The sequence below is a fragment of the Dromaius novaehollandiae genome, chromosome 5 (assembly GCF_036370855.1).
Source record: "Dromaius novaehollandiae isolate bDroNov1 chromosome 5, bDroNov1.hap1, whole genome shotgun sequence".
Lineage (NCBI taxonomy): Eukaryota > Metazoa > Chordata > Aves > Casuariiformes > Dromaiidae > Dromaius > Dromaius novaehollandiae.
Genome location: NC_088102.1, coordinates 44,921,971 through 44,938,055, shown reverse-complemented (window position 1 = coordinate 44,938,055; position 16,085 = coordinate 44,921,971).

The following is a 16,085-nucleotide window of genomic DNA, read 5'->3' as shown; positions in this document are numbered from 1 at the left end:
TTGCAGTGGCAGTCCAGCCACAGCTGTATGCTCTGTCTCTCTCTGAACTCTAACCCTAACCCTAAGCCTAACCCTAAGCCTAACTGTGGAAGAGTCAAGGCCAGGAGGTGCCGAGGTGTTTTTGTGGAGAAGGTTGTTGCAGGAGCATGGTTTTGGCAGGGATTTGCTTGTCTTGGAGGCCCCTTTTCAGTGGCAGTCCAGCCACAGCTGTATGCTCTGTCTCTCTCTGAACCCTAACCCTAACCCTAAGCCTAAGCCTAAACCTAATCGTGGGAGAGTCAAGGCCAGGAGGTGCCGAGGTGTTTTTGTGGAGAAGGTTGTTGCAGGAGCATGGTTTTGGCGGGGATTTGCTTGTCTTGGAGGCCCCTTTTCACTGGCAGTCTATCTCCAGCTCTGCAGTCTGACTCTCTCTGAAGCCTAACCCTAGCCGTACCCACAACTGGCATTGAGCCAAGGCAAGGACACGCCTAGGTGTCTGAGTGGAGAAGGTTGTTGCAGGAGCATGGTTTTGGCAGGGTTTTCCTTGTGTTGGAGGCCCCTTTCCAGTGGCAGTCCAGCCACAGCTGTATGCTCTGTCTCTCTCTGAACCCGAACCCTAACCCTAACCGTAACCCTAAGCCTAATTGTGGCTGAGTCAAGGCCAGGAGGTGCCGAGGTGTTTTTGTGGAGAAGATTGTTGCAGGAGCATGGTTTTGGCAGGGATTTGCTTGTTTTGGAGGCCCCTTTTCACTGGCAGTCCATCTCCAGCTCTGCAGTCTGACTCTCTCTGAAGCCTAAATCTAGCCGTACCCGCAACTGGCATTGAGCCAAGGCAAGGACACGCCTAGGTGTCTGAGTGGAGAAGGTTGTTGCAGGAGCATGGTTTTGGCAGGGTTTTCCTTGTCTTGGAGGCCCCTTTCCAGTGGCAGTCCAGCCACAGCTGTATGCTCTGTCTCTCTCTGAACCCTAACCCTAACCCTAACCCTAAGCCTAATTGTGGCTGAGTCAAGGCCAGGAGGTGCCGAGGTGTTTTTGTGGAGAAGGTTGTTGCAGGAGCATGGTTTTGGCAGGGTTTTCCTTGTCTTGGAGGCCCCTTTCCAGTGGCAGTCCAGCCACAGCTGTATGCTCTGTCTCTCTCTGAACCCTAACCCTAACCCTAACCGTAACCGTAAGCCTAATCGTGGCTGAGTCAAGGCCAGGAGGTGCTGAGGTGTTTTTGTGGAGAAGGTTGTTGCAGGAGCATGGTTTTGGCAGGGTTTTCCTTGTCTTGGAGGCCCCTTTCCAGTGGCAGTCCAGCCACAGCTGTATGCTCTGTCTCTCTCTGAACCCTAACCCTAACCCTAACCCTAAGCCTAAGCCTAATTGTGGCTGAGTCAAGGCCAGGAGGTGCCGAGGTGTTTTTGTGGAGAAGGTTGTTGCAGGAGCATGGTTTTGGCGGGGAGTTGCTTGTCTTGGAGGCCCCTTTCCAGTGGCAGTCCAGCCACAGCAGTATGCTCTGTCTCTCTCTGAACTCTAACCCTAACCCTAAGCCTAACCCTAAGCCTAACTGTGGAAGAGTCAAGGCCAGGAGGTGCCGAGGTGTTTTTGTGGAGAAGGTTGTTGCAGGAGCATGGTTTTGGCGGGGATTTGCTTGTCTTGGAGGCCCCTTTTCACTGGCAGTCTATCTCCAGCTCTGCAGTCTGACTCTCTCTGAAGCCTAACCCTAGCCATACCCGCAACTGGCATTGAGCCAAGACAAGGACACGCCTAGGTGTCTGAGTGGAGAAGGTTGTTGCAGGAGCATGGTTTTGGCAGGGTTTTCCTTGTGTTGGAGGCCCCTTTCCAGTGGCAGTCCAGCCACAGCTGTATGCTCTGTCTCTCTCTGAACCCTAACCCTAACCCTAAGCCTAAGCCTAATTGTGGCTGAGTCAAGGCCAGGAGGTGCCGAGGTGTTTTTGTGGAGAAGATTGTTGCAGGAGCATGGTTTTGGCAGGGATTTGCTTGTCTTGGAGGCCCCTTTCCAGTGGCAGTCCAGCCACAGCTGTATGCTCTGTCTCTCTCTGAACCCTAACCCTAACCCTAACCCTAACCCTAACCCTAAGCCTAATTGTGGCAGAGTCAAGGCCAGGAGGTGCCGAGGTGTTTTTGTGGAGAAGGTTGTTGCAGGAGCATGGTTTTGGCAGGGATTTGCTTGTCTTGGAGGCCCCTTTTCACTGGCAGTCTATCTCCAGCTCTGCAGTCTGACGCTCTCTGAAGCCTAACCCTAGCCGTACCCGCAACTGGCACTGAGCCAAGATAAGGACGCCCCTAGGTGTCTGAGTGGAGAAGGTTGTTGCAGGAGCATGGTTTTGGCAGGGTTTTCCTTGTCTTGGAGGCCCCTTTCCAGTGGCAGTCCAGCCACAGCTGTATGCTCTGTCTCTCTCTGAACCCTAACCCTAACCCTAACCCTAAGGCTAATTGTGGCAGAGTCAAGGCCAGGAGGTGCCGAGGTGTTTTTGTGGAGAAGGTTGTTGCAGGAGCATGGTTTTGGCAGGGATTTGCTTGTCTTGGAGGCCCCTTTTCACTGGCAGTCTGTCTCCAGCTCTGCAGTCTGACTCTCTCTGAAACCTAAATCTAGCCATACCCGCAACTGGCACTGAGCCAACATAAGGACCTCCCTTAGGTGTCTGAGTGGAGAAGGTTGTTGCAGGAGCATGGTTTTGGCAGGGTTTTCCTTGTGTTGGAGGCCCCTTTCCAGTGGCAGTCCAGCCACAGCTGTATGCTCTGTCTCTCTCTGAACCCTAACCCTAACCCTAACCTTAACCCTACGCCTAATTGTGGCAGAGTGAAGGCCAGGAGGTGCCGAGGTGTTTTTGTGGAGAAGGTTGTTGCAGGAGCATGGTTTTGGCGGGGATTTGCTTGTCTTGGAGGCCCCTTTTCACTGGCAGTCTATCTCCAGCTCTGCAGTCTGACTCTCTCTGAAGCCTAACCCTAGCCGTAGACACAACTGGCATTGAGCCAAGGCAAGGACCTCCCCTAGGTGTCTGAGTGGAGAAGGTTGTTGCAGGAGCATGGTTTTGGCAGGGTTTTCCTTGTCTTGGAGGCCCCTTTCCAGTGGCAGTCCAGCCACAGCTGTATGCTCTGTCTCTCTCTGAACCCTAACCCTAACCCTAAGCCTAAGCCTAAGCCTAATTGTGGCTGAGTCAAGGCCAGGAGGTGCCGAGGTGTTTTTGTGGAGAAGGTTGTTGCAGGAGCATGGTTTTGGCAGGGATTTGCTTGTCTTGGAGGCCCCTTTTCACTGGCAGTCTGTCTCCAGCTCTGCAGTCTGACTCTCTCTGAAGCCTAAATCTAGCCATACCCGCAACTGGCACTGAGCTAACATAAGGACCTCCCCTAGGTGTCTGAGTGGAGAAGGTTGTTGCAGGAGCATGGTTTTGGCGGGGTTTTCCTTGTCTTGGAGGCCCCTTTTCAGTGGCAGTCCAGCCACAGCTGTATGCTCTGTCTCTCTCTGAACCCTAACCCTAACCCTAAGCCTAAGCCTAAGCCTAATTGTGGCTGAGTCAAGGCCAGGAGGTGCCGAGGTGTTTTTGTGGAGAAGGTTGTTGCAGGAGCATGGTTTTGGCGGGGATTTGCTTGTCTTGGAGGCCCCTTTTCACTGGCAGTCTATCTCCAGCTCTGCAGTCTGACTCTCTCTGAAGCCTAACCCTAGCCGTACCCGCAACTGGCACTGAGCCAAGATAAGGACGCCCCTAGGTGTCTGAGTGGAGAAGGTTGTTGCAGGAGCATGGTTTTGGCAGGGTTTTCCTTGTCTTGGAGGCCCCTTTCCAGTGGCAGTCCAGCCACAGCTGTATGCTCTGTCTCTCTCTGAACCCTAACCCTAACCCTAACCCTAAGGCTAATTGTGGCAGAGTCAAGGCCAGGAGGTGCCGAGGTGTTTTTGTGGAGAAGGTTGTTGCAGGAGCATGGTTTTGGCAGGGATTTGCTTGTCTTGGAGGCCCCTTTTCACTGGCAGTCTGTCTCCAGCTCTGCAGTCTGACTCTCTCTGAAACCTAAATCTAGCCATACCCGCAACTGGCACTGAGCCAACATAAGGACCTCCCTTAGGTGTCTGAGTGGAGAAGGTTGTTGCAGGAGCATGGTTTTGGCAGGGTTTTCCTTGTCTTGGAGGCCCCTTTCCAGTGGCAGTCCAGCCACAGCTGTATGCTCTGTCTCTCTCTGAACCCTAACCCTAACCCTAACCCTAACCCTAACCCTAAGCCTAATTGTGGCAGAGTCAAGGCCAGGAGGTGCCGAGGTGTTTTTGTGGAGAAGGTTGTTGCAGGAGCATGGTTTTGGCAGGGATTTGCTTGTCTTGGAGGCCCCTTTTCACTGGCAGTCTATCTCCAGCTCTGCAGTCTGACGCTCTCTGAAGCCTAACCCTAGCCGTACCCGCAACTGGCACTGAGCCAAGATAAGGACGCCCCTAGGTGTCTGAGTGGAGAAGGTTGTTGCAGGAGCATGGTTTTGGCAGGGTTTTCCTTGTCTTGGAGGCCCCTTTCCAGTGGCAGTCCAGCCACAGCTGTATGCTCTGTCTCTCTCTGAACCCTAACCCTAAGCCTAAGCCTAAGCCTAATTGTGGCAGAGTCAAGGCCAGGAGGTGCCGAGGTGTTTTTGTGGAGAAGGTTGTTGCAGGAGCATGGTTTTGGCAGGGATTTGCTTGTCTTGGAGGCCCCTTTTCACTGGCAGTCTGTCTCCAGCTCTGCAGTCTGACTCTCTCTGAAACCTAAATCTAGCCATACCCGCAACTGGCACTGAGCCAACATAAGGACCTCCCTTAGGTGTCTGAGTGGAGAAGGTTGTTGCAGGAGCATGGTTTTGGCAGGGTTTTCCTTGTGTTGGAGGCCCCTTTCCAGTGGCAGTCCAGCCACAGCTGTATGCTCTGTCTCTCTCTGAACCCTAACCCTAACCCTAACCTTAACCCTACGCCTAATTGTGGCAGAGTGAAGGCCAGGAGGTGCCGAGGTGTTTTTGTGGAGAAGGTTGTTGCAGGAGCCTGGTTTTGGCGGGGATTTGCTTGTCTTGGAGGCCCCTTTTCACTGGCAGTCTATCTCCAGCTCTGCAGTCTGACTCTCTCTGAAGCCTAACCCTAGCCGTAGACACAACTGGCATTGAGCCAAGGCAAGGACCTCCCCTAGGTGTCTGAGTGGAGAAGGTTGTTGCAGGAGCATGGTTTTGGCAGGGTTTTCCTTGTCTTGGAGGCCCCTTTCCAGTGGCAGTCCAGCCACAGCTGTATGCTCTGTCTCTCTCTGAACCCTAACCCTAACCCTAAGCCTAAGCCTAAGCCTAATTGTGGCTGAGTCAAGGCCAGGAGGTGCCGAGGTGTTTTTGTGGAGAAGGTTGTTGCAGGAGCATGGTTTTGGCAGGGATTTGCTTGTCTTGGAGGCCCCTTTTCACTGGCAGTCTGTCTCCAGCTCTGCAGTCTGACTCTCTCTGAAGCCTAAATCTAGCCATACCCGCAACTGGCACTGAGCTAACATAAGGACCTCCCCTAGGTGTCTGAGTGGAGAAGGTTGTTGCAGGAGCATGGTTTTGGCGGGGTTTTCCTTGTCTTGGAGGCCCCTTTTCAGTGGCAGTCCAGCCACAGCTGTATGCTCTGTCTCTCTCTGAACCCTAACCCTAACCCTAAGCCTAAGCCTAAGCCTAATTGTGGCTGAGTCAAGGCCAGGAGGTGCCGAGGTGTTTTTGTGGAGAAGGTTGTTGCAGGAGCATGGTTTTGGCGGGGATTTGCTTGTCTTGGAGGCCCCTTTTCACTGGCAGTCTATCTCCAGCTCTGCAGTCTGACTCTCTCTGAAGCCTAACCCTAGCCGTACCCGCAACTGGCACTGAGCCAAGATAAGGACGCCCCTAGGTGTCTGAGTGGAGAAGGTTGTTGCAGGAGCATGGTTTTGGCAGGGTTTTCCTTGTCTTGGAGGCCCCTTTCCAGTGGCAGTCCAGCCACAGCTGTATGCTCTGTCTCTCTCTGAACCCTAACCCTAACCCTAACCCTAAGGCTAATTGTGGCAGAGTCAAGGCCAGGAGGTGCCGAGGTGTTTTTGTGGAGAAGGTTGTTGCAGGAGCATGGTTTTGGCAGGGATTTGCTTGTCTTGGAGGCCCCTTTTCACTGGCAGTCTGTCTCCAGCTCTGCAGTCTGACTCTCTCTGAAACCTAAATCTAGCCATACCCGCAACTGGCACTGAGCCAACATAAGGACCTCCCTTAGGTGTCTGAGTGGAGAAGGTTGTTGCAGGAGCATGGTTTTGGCAGGGTTTTCCTTGTCTTGGAGGCCCCTTTCCAGTGGCAGTCCAGCCACAGCTGTATGCTCTGTCTCTCTCTGAACCCTAACCCTAACCCTAACCTTAACCCTACGCCTAATTGTGGCAGAGTGAAGGCCAGGAGGTGCCGAGGTGTTTTTGTGGAGAAGGTTGTTGCAGGAGCATGGTTTTGGCGGGGACTTGCTTGTCTTGGAGGCCCCTTTTCACTGGCAGTCTATCTCCAGCTCTGCAGTCTGACTCTCTCTGAAGCCTAACCCTAGCCGTAGACACAACTGGCATTGAGCCAAGGCAAGGACCTCCCCTAGGTGTCTGAGTGGAGAAGGTTGTTGCAGGAGCATGGTTTTGGCAGGGTTTTCCTTGTCTTGGAGGCCCCTTTCCAGTGGCAGTCCAGCCACAGCTGTATGCTCTGTCTCTCTCTGAACCCTAACCCTAACCCTAACCCTAACCCTAAGCCTAATTGTGGCTGAGTCAAGGCCAGGAGGTGCCGAGGTGTTTTTGTGGAGAAGGTTGTTGCAGGAGCATGGTTTTGGCAGGGATTTGCTTGTCTTGGAGGCCCCTTTTCACTGGCAGTCTGTCTCCAGCTCTGCAGTCTGACTCTCTCTGAAGCCTAAATCTAGCCATACCCGCAACTGGCACTGAGCTAACATAAGGACCTCCCCTAGGTGTCTGAGTGGAGAAGGTTGTTGCAGGAGCATGGTTTTGGCGGGGTTTTCCTTGTCTTGGAGGCCCCTTTTCAGTGGCAGTCCAGCCACAGCTGTATGCTCTGTCTCTCTCTGAACCCTAACCCTAAGCCTAAGCCTAAGCCTAAGCCTAATTGTGGCTGAGTCAAGGCCAGGAGGTGCCGAGGTGTTTTTGTGGAGAAGGTTGTTGCAGGAGCATGGTTTTGGCGGGGATTTGCTTGTCTTGGAGGCCCCTTTTCACTGGCAGTCTATCTCCAGCTCTGCAGTCTGACTCTCTCTGAAGCCTAACCCTAGCCGTACCCGCAACTGGCACTGAGCCAAGATAAGGACGCCCCTAGGTGTCTGAGTGGAGAAGGTTGTTGCAGGAGCATGGTTTTGGCAGGGTTTTCCTTGTCTTGGAGGCCCCTTTCCAGTGGCAGTCCAGCCACAGCTGTATGCTCTGTCTCTCTCTGAACCCTAACCCTAACCCTAACCCTAAGGCTAATTGTGGCAGAGTCAAGGCCAGGAGGTGCCGAGGTGTTTTTGTGGAGAAGGTTGTTGCAGGAGCATGGTTTTGGCAGGGATTTGCTTGTCTTGGAGGCCCCTTTTCACTGGCAGTCTGTCTCCAGCTCTGCAGTCTGACTCTCTCTGAAACCTAAATCTAGCCATACCCGCAACTGGCACTGAGCCAACATAAGGACCTCCCTTAGGTGTCTGAGTGGAGAAGGTTGTTGCAGGAGCATGGTTTTGGCAGGGTTTTCCTTGTCTTGGAGGCCCCTTTCCAGTGGCAGTCCAGCCACAGCTGTATGCTCTGTCTCTCTCTGAACCCTAACCCTAACCCTAACCTTAACCCTACGCCTAATTGTGGCAGAGTGAAGGCCAGGAGGTGCCGAGGTGTTTTTGTGGAGAAGGTTGTTGCAGGAGCATGGTTTTGGCGGGGACTTGCTTGTCTTGGAGGCCCCTTTTCACTGGCAGTCTATCTCCAGCTCTGCAGTCTGACTCTCTCTGAAGCCTAACCCTAGCCGTAGACACAACTGGCATTGAGCCAAGGCAAGGACCTCCCCTAGGTGTCTGAGTGGAGAAGGTTGTTGCAGGAGCATGGTTTTGGCAGGGTTTTCCTTGTCTTGGAGGCCCCTTTCCAGTGGCAGTCCAGCCACAGCTGTATGCTCTGTCTCTCTCTGAACCCTAACCCTAACCCTAAGCCTAAGCCTAAGCCTAATTGTGGCTGAGTCAAGGCCAGGAGGTGCCGAGGTGTTTTTGTGGAGAAGGTTGTTGCAGGAGCATGGTTTTGGCAGGGATTTGCTTGTCTTGGAGGCCCCTTTTCACTGGCAGTCTGTCTCCAGCTCTGCAGTCTGACTCTCTCTGAAGCCTAAATCTAGCCATACCCGCAACTGGCACTGAGCTAACATAAGGACCTCCCCTAGGTGTCTGAGTGGAGAAGGTTGTTGCAGGAGCATGGTTTTGGCGGGGTTTTCCTTGTCTTGGAGGCCCCTTTTCAGTGGCAGTCCAGCCACAGCTGTATGCTCTGTCTCTCTCTGAACCCTAACCCTAAGCCTAAGCCTAAGCCTAAGCCTAATTGTGGCTGAGTCAAGGCCAGGAGGTGCCGAGGTGTTTTTGTGGAGAAGGTTGTTGCAGGAGCATGGTTTTGGCGGGGATTTGCTTGTCTTGGAGGCCCCTTTTCACTGGCAGTCTATCTCCAGCTCTGCAGTCTGACTCTCTCTGAAGCCTAACCCTAGCCGTACCCGCAACTGGCACTGAGCCAAGATAAGGAAGCCCCTAGGTGTCTGAGTGGAGAAGGTTGTTGCAGGAGCATGGTTTTGGCAGGGTTTTCCTTGTCTTGGAGGCCCCTTTCCAGTGGCAGTCCAGCCACAGCTGTATGCTCTGTCTCTCTCTGAACCCTAACCCTAACCGTAACCCTAAGCCTAATTGTGGCAGAGTCAAGGCCAGGAGGTGCCGAGGTGTTTTTGTGGAGAAGGTTGTTGCAGGAGCATGGTTTTGGCGGGGATTTGCTTGTCTTGGAGGCCCCTTTTCACTGGCAGTCTGTCTCCAGCTCTGCAGTCTGACTCTCTCTGAAACCTAAATCTAGCCATACCCGCAACTGGCACTGAGCCAACATAAGGACCTCCCTTAGGTGTCTGAGTGGAGAAGGTTATTGCAGGAGCATGGTTTTGGCAGGGTTTTCCTTGTCTTGGAGGCCCCTTTCCAGTGGCAGTCCAGCCACAGCTGTATGCTCTGTCTCTCTCTGAACCCTAACCCTAACCCTAACCCTAAGCCTAATTGTGGCTGAGTCAAGGCCAGGAGGTGCCGAGGTGTTTTTGTGGAGAAGGTTGTTGCAGGAGCATGGTTTTGGCGGGGATTTGCTTGTCTTGGAGGCCCCTTTTCACTGGCAGTCTATCTCCAGCTCTGCAGTCTGACTCTCTCTGAAGCCTAACCCTAGCCATACCCGCAACTGGCACTGAGCCAAGGCGAGGACGCGCCTAGGTGACTGAGTGGAGTAGGTTGTTGCAGGAGCATGGTTTTGGCAGGGTCTTCCTTGTGTTGGAGGCCCCTTTCCAGTGGCAGTCCAGCCACAGCTGTATGCTCTGTCTCTCTCTGAACCCTAACCCTAACCCTAACCCTAAGGCTAATTGTGGCTGAGTCAAGGCCAGGAGGTGCCAAGGTGTTTTTGTGGAGAAGGTTGTTGCAGGAGCATGGTTTTGGCGGGGATTTGCTTGTCTTGGAGGCCCCTTTTCACTGGCAGTCTATCTCCAGCTCTGCAGTCTGACTCTCTCTGAAGCCTAACCCTAGCCGTAGACACAACTGGCATTGAGCCAAGGCAAGGACCTCCCCTAGGTGTTTTTGTGGAGAAGGTTGTTGCAGGAGCATGGTTTTGGCAGGGTTTTCCTTGTCTTGGAGGCCCCTTTCCAGTGGCAGTCCAGCCACAGCTGTATGCTCTGTCTCTCTCTGAACCCTAACCCTAACCCTAACCTTAACCCTACGCCTAATTGTGGCAGAGTGAAGGCCAGGAGGTGCCAAGGTGTTTTTGTGGAGAAGGTTGTTGCAGGAGCATGGTTTTGGCGGGGATTTGCTTGTCTTGGAGGCCCCTTTTCACTGGCAGTCTATCTCCAGCTCTGCAGTCTGACTCTCTCTGAAGCCTAACCCTAGCCGTACCAGAACTGGCATTGAGCCAAGGCAAGGACCTCCCCTAGGTGTCTGAGTGGAGAAGGTTGTTGCAGGAGCATGGTTTTGGCAGGGTTTTCCTTGTCTTGGAGGCCCCTTTCCAGTGGCAGTCCAGCCACAGCTGTATGCTCTGTCTCTCTCTGAACCCTAACCCTAACCCTAAGCCAAAGCCTAAGCCTAATTGTGGCAGAGTCAAGGCCAGGAGGTGCCGAGGTGTTTTTGTGGAGAAGGTTGTTGCAGGAGCATGGTTTTGGCAGGGATTTGCTTGTCTTGGAGGCCCCTTTTCACTGGCAGTCTGTCTCCAGCTCTGCAGTCTGACTCTCTCTGAAGCCTAAATCTAGCCATACCCGCAACTGGCACTGAGCTAACATAAGGACCTCCCCTAGGTGTCTGAGTGGAGAAGGTTGTTGCAGGAGCATGGTTTTGGCGGGGTTTTCCTTGTCTTGGAGGCCCCTTTTCAGTGGCAGTCCAGCCACAGCTGTATGCTCTGTCTCTCTCTGAACCCTAACCCTAAGCCTAAGCCTAAGCCTAAGCCTAATTGTGGCTGAGTCAAGGCCAGGAGGTGCCGAGGTGTTTTTGTGGAGAAGGTTGTTGCAGGAGCATGGTTTTGGCGGGGATTTGCTTGTCTTGGAGGCCCCTTTTCACTGGCAGTCTATCTCCAGCTCTGCAGTCTGACTCTCTCTGAAGCCTAACCCTAGCCGTACCCGCAACTGGCACTGAGCCAAGATAAGGACGCCCCTAGGTGTCTGAGTGGAGAAGGTTGTTGCAGGAGCATGGTTTTGGCAGGGTTTTCCTTGTCTTGGAGGCCCCTTTCCAGTGGCAGTCCAGCCACAGCTGTATGCTCTGTCTCTCTCTGAACCCTAACCCTAACCGTAACCCTAAGCCTAATTGTGGCAGAGTCAAGGCCAGGAGGTGCCGAGGTGTTTTTGTGGAGAAGGTTGTTGCAGGAGCATGGTTTTGGCGGGGATTTGCTTGTCTTGGAGGCCCCTTTTCACTGGCAGTCTGTCTCCAGCTCTGCAGTCTGACTCTCTCTGAAACCTAAATCTAGCCATACCCGCAACTGGCACTGAGCCAACATAAGGACCTCCCTTAGGTGTCTGAGTGGAGAAGGTTGTTGCAGGAGCATGGTTTTGGCAGGGTTTTCCTTGTCTTGGAGGCCCCTTTCCAGTGGCAGTCCAGCCACAGCTGTATGCTCTGTCTCTCTCTGAACCCTAACCCTAAGCCTAACCCTAAGCCTAATTGTGGCAGAGTCAAGGCCAGGAGGTGCCGAGGTGTTTTTGTGGAGAAGGTTGTTGCAGGAGCATGGTTTTGGCGGGGATTTGCTTGTCTTGGAGGCCCCTTTTCACTGGCAGTCTATCTCCAGCTCTGCAGTCTGACTCTCTCTGAAGCCTAACCCTAGCCATACCCGCAACTGGCACTGAGCCAACGCGAGGACGCGCCTAGGTGACTGAGTGGAGTAGGTTGTTGCAGGAGCATGGTTTTGGCAGGGTCTTCCTTGTGTTGGAGGCCCCTTTCCAGTGGCAGTCCAGCCACAGCTGTATGCTCTGTCTCTCTCTGAACCCTAACCCTAACCCTAACCCTAAGGCTAATTGTGGCTGAGTCAAGGCCAGGAGGTGCCAAGGTGTTTTTGTGGAGAAGGTTGTTGCAGGAGCATGGTTTTGGCGGGGATTTGCTTGTCTTGGAGGCCCCTTTTCACTGGCAGTCTATCTCCAGCTCTGCAGTCTGACTCTCTCTGAAGCCTAACCCTAGCCGTAGACACAACTGGCATTGAGCCAAGGCAAGGACCTCCCCTAGGTGTTTTTGTGGAGAAGGTTGTTGCAGGAGCATGGTTTTGGCAGGGTTTTCCTTGTCTTGGAGGCCCCTTTCCAGTGGCAGTCCAGCCACAGCTGTATGCTCTGTCTCTCTCTGAACCCTAACCCTAACCCTAACCCTAACCCTACGCCTAATTGTGGCAGAGTGAAGGCCAGGAGGTGCCGAGGTGTTTTTGTGGAGAAGGTTGTTGCAGGAGCATGGTTTTGGCGGGGATTTGCTTGTCTTGGAGGCCCCTTTTCACTGGCAGTCTATCTCCAGCTCTGCAGTCTGACTCTCTCTGAAGCCTAAATCTAGCCGTACCCGCAACTGGCACTGAGCCAAGATAAGGACTCCCCTAGGTGTCTGAGTGGAGAAGGTTGTTGCAGGAGCATGGTTTTGGCAGGGTTTTCCTTGTCTTGGAGGCCCCTTTCCAGTGGCAGTCCAGCCACAGCTGTATGCTCTGTCTCTCTCTGAACCCTAACCCTAACCCTAACCCTAAGGCTAATTGTGGCTGAGTCAAGGCCAGGAGGTGCCGAGGTGTTTTTGTAGAGAAGGATGTTGCAGGAGCATGGTTTTGTCAGGGTTTTCCTTGTCTTGGAGGCCCCTTTTCAGTGGCAGTCCAGCCACAGCTGTATGCTCTGTCTCTCTCTGAACCCTAACCCTAACCCTAACCCTAACCCTAAGCCTAATTGTGGCTGAGTCAAGGCCAGGAGGTGCCGAGGTGTTTTTGTGGAGAAGGTTGTTGCAGGAGCATGGTTTTGGCAGGGATTTGCTTGTCTTGGAGGCCCCTTTTCACTGGCAGTCTATCTCCAGCTCTGCAGTCTGACTCTCTCTGAAGCCTAACCCTAGCCATACCCGCAACTGGCATTGAGCCAAGACAAGGACGCGCCTCGGTGTCTGAGTGCAGAAGGTTGTTGCAGGAGCATGGTTTTGGCAGGGATTTCCTTGTCTTGGAGGCCCCTTTCCAGTGGCAGTCCAGCCACAGCTGTATGCTCTGTCTCTCTCTGAACCCTAACCCTAAGCCTAACCCTAAGGCTAATTGTGGCAGAGTCAAGGCCAGGAGGTGCCGAGGTGTTTTTGTGGAGAAGGTTGTTGCAGGAGCATGGTTTTGGCAGGGTTTTCCTTGTCTTGGAGGCCCCTTTTCAGTGGCAGTCCAGCCACAGCTGTATGCTCTGTCTCTCTCTGAACCCTAACCCTAACCCTAACCCTAACCCTAAGCCTAATTGTGGCTGAGTCAAGGCCAGGAGGTGCCGAGGTGTTTTTGTGGAGAAGGTTGTTGCAGGAGCATGGTTTTGGCAGGGATTTGCTTGTCTTGGCGGCCCCTTTTCACTGGCAGTCTATCTCCAGCTCTGCAGTCTGACTCTCTCTGAAGCCTAACCCTAGCCGTACCCACAACTGGCATTGAGCCAAGGCAAGGACGCCCCTAGGTGTCTGAGTGGAGAAGGTTGTTGCAGGAGCATGGTTTTGGCGGGGATTTGCTTGTCTTGGAGGCCCCTTTTCACTGGCAGTCTATCTCCAGCTCTGCAGTCTGACTCTCTCTGAAGCCTAAATCTAGCCATACCCGCAACTGGCACTGAGCTAACATAAGGACCTCCCCTAGGTGTCTGAGTGGAGAAGGTTGTTGCAGGAGCATGGTTTTGTCAGGGTTTTCCTTGTCTTGGAGGCCCCTTTTCAGTGGCAGTCCAGCCACAGCTGTATGCTCTGTCTCTCTCTGAACCCTAACCCTAACCCTAAGCCTAAGCCTAAGCCTAATTGTGGCAGAGTCAAGGCCAGGAGGTGCCGAGGTGTTTTTGTGGAGAAGGTTGTTGCAGGAGCATGGTTTTGGCAGGGATTTGCTTGTCTTGGAGGCCCCTTTTCACTGGCAGTCTGTCTCCAGCTCTGCAGTCTGACTCTCTCTGAAACCTAAATCTAGCCATACCCGCACTTGGCACTGAGCCAACATAAGGACCTCCCTTAGGTGTCTGAGTGGAGAAGGTTGTTGCAGGAGCATGGTTTTGGCAGGGTTTTCCTTGTCTTGGAGGCCCCTTTCCAGTGGCAGTCCAGCCACAGCTGTATGCTCTGTCTCTCTCTGAACCCTAACCCTAACCCTAACCCTAAGGCTAATTGTGACTGAGTCAAGGCCAGGAGGTGCCGAGGTGTTTTTGTGGAGAAGGTTGTTGCAGGAGCATGGTTTTGGCAGGGTTTTCCTTGTCTTGGAGGCCCCTTTTCACTGGCAGTCTATCTCCAGCTCTGCAGTCTGACTCTCTCTGAAGCCTAACCCTAGCCATACCCACAACTGGCACTGAGCCAAGGCAAGGACGCGCCTAGGTGTCTGAGTGCAGAAGGTTGTTGCAGGAGCATGGTTTTGGCAGGGATTTCCTTGTCTTGGAGGCCCCTTTCCAGTGGCAGTCCAGCCACAGCTGTATGCTCTGTCTCTCTCTGAACCCTAACCCTAAGCCTAAGCCTAAGCCTAATTGTGGCAGAGTCAAGGCCAGGAGGTGCCGAGGTGTTTTTGTGGAGAAGGTTGTTGCAGGAGCATGGTTTTGGCAGGGTTTTCCTTGTGTTGGAGGCCCCTTTCCAGTGGCAGTCCAGCCACAGCTGTATGCTCTGTCTCTCTCTGAACCCTAACCCTAACCCTAACCCTAACCCTAAGCCTAATTGTGGCTGAGTCAAGGCCAGGAGGTGCCGAGGTGTTTTTGTGGAGAAGGTTGTTGCAGGAGCATGGTTTTGGCGGGGATTTGCTTGTCTTGGAGGCCCCTTTTCACTGGCAGTCTGTCTCCAGCTCTGCAGTCTGACTCTCTCTGAAGCCTAAATCTAGCCATACCCGCAACTGGCACTGAGGCAACATAAGGACCTCCCTTAGGTGTCTGAGTGGAGAAGGTTGTTGCAGGAGCATGGTTTTGGCAGGGTTTTCCTTGTCTTGGAGGCCCCTTTTCAGTGGCAGTCCAGCCACAGCTGTATGCTCTGTCTCTCTCTCAACCCTAACCCTAACCCTAACCCTAAGCCTAAGCCTAATTGTGGCTGAGTCAAGGCCAGGAGGTGCCGAGGTGTTTTTGTGGAGAAGGTTGTTGCAGGAGCATGGTTTTGGCGGGGATTTGCTTGTCTTGGAGGCCCCTTTTCACTGGCAGTCTATCTCCAGCTCTGCAGTCTGACTCTCTCTGACGCCTAACCCTAGCCGTAGACACAACTGGCATTGAGCCAAGGCAAGGACCTCCCCTAGGTGTCTGAGTGGAGAAGGTTGTTGCAGGAGCATGGTTTTGGCAGGGTTTTCCTTGTCTTGGAGGCCCCTTTCCAGTGGCAGTCCAGCCACAGCTGTATGCTCTGTCTCTCTCTGAACCCTAACCCTAAGCCTAAGCCTAATTGTGGCTGAGTCAAGGCCAGGAGGTGCCGAGGTGTTTTTGTGGAGAAGGTTGTTGCAGGAGCATGGTTTTGGCGGGGATTTGCTTGTCTTGGAGGCCCCTTTTCACTGGCAGTCTGTCTCCAGCTCTGCAGTCTGACTCTCTCTGAAGCCTAAATCTAGCCATACCCGCAACTGGCACTGAGCCAACATAAGGACCTCCCTTAGGTGTCTGAGTGGAGAAGGTTGTTGCAGGAGCATGGTTTTGGCAGGGTTTTCCTTGTCTTGGAGGCCCCTTTTCAGTGGCAGTCCAGCCACAGCTGTATGCTCTGTCTCTCTCTGAACCCTAACCCTAACCCTAAGCCTAAGCCTAAGCCTAATTGTGGCTGAGTCAAGGCCAGGAGGTGCCGAGGTGTTTTTGTGGAGAAGGTTGTTGCAGGAGCATGGTTTTGGCGGGGATTTGCTTGTCTTGGAGGCCCCTTTTCACTGGCAGTCTGTCTCCAGCTCTGCAGTCTGACTCTCTCTGAAGCCTAAATCTAGCCATACCCGCAACTGGCACTGAGGCAACATAAGGACCTCCCTTAGGTGTCTGAGTGGAGAAGGTTGTTGCAGGAGCATGGTTTTGGCAGGGTTTTCCTTGTCTTGGAGGCCCCTTTTCAGTGGCAGTCCAGCCACAGCTGTATGCTCTGTCTCTCTCTGAACCCTAACCCTAACCCTAACCCTAAGTCTAAGCCTAATTGTGGCTGAGTCAAGGCCAGGAGGTGCCGAGGTGTTTTTGTGGAGAAGGTTGTTGCAGGAGCATGGTTTTGGCGGGGATTTGCTTGTCTTGGAGGCCCCTTTTCACTGGCAGTCTATCTCCAGCTCTGCAGTCTGACTCTCTCTGAAGCCTAACCCTAGCCATACCCGCAACTGGCACTGAGCCAAGGCGAGGAC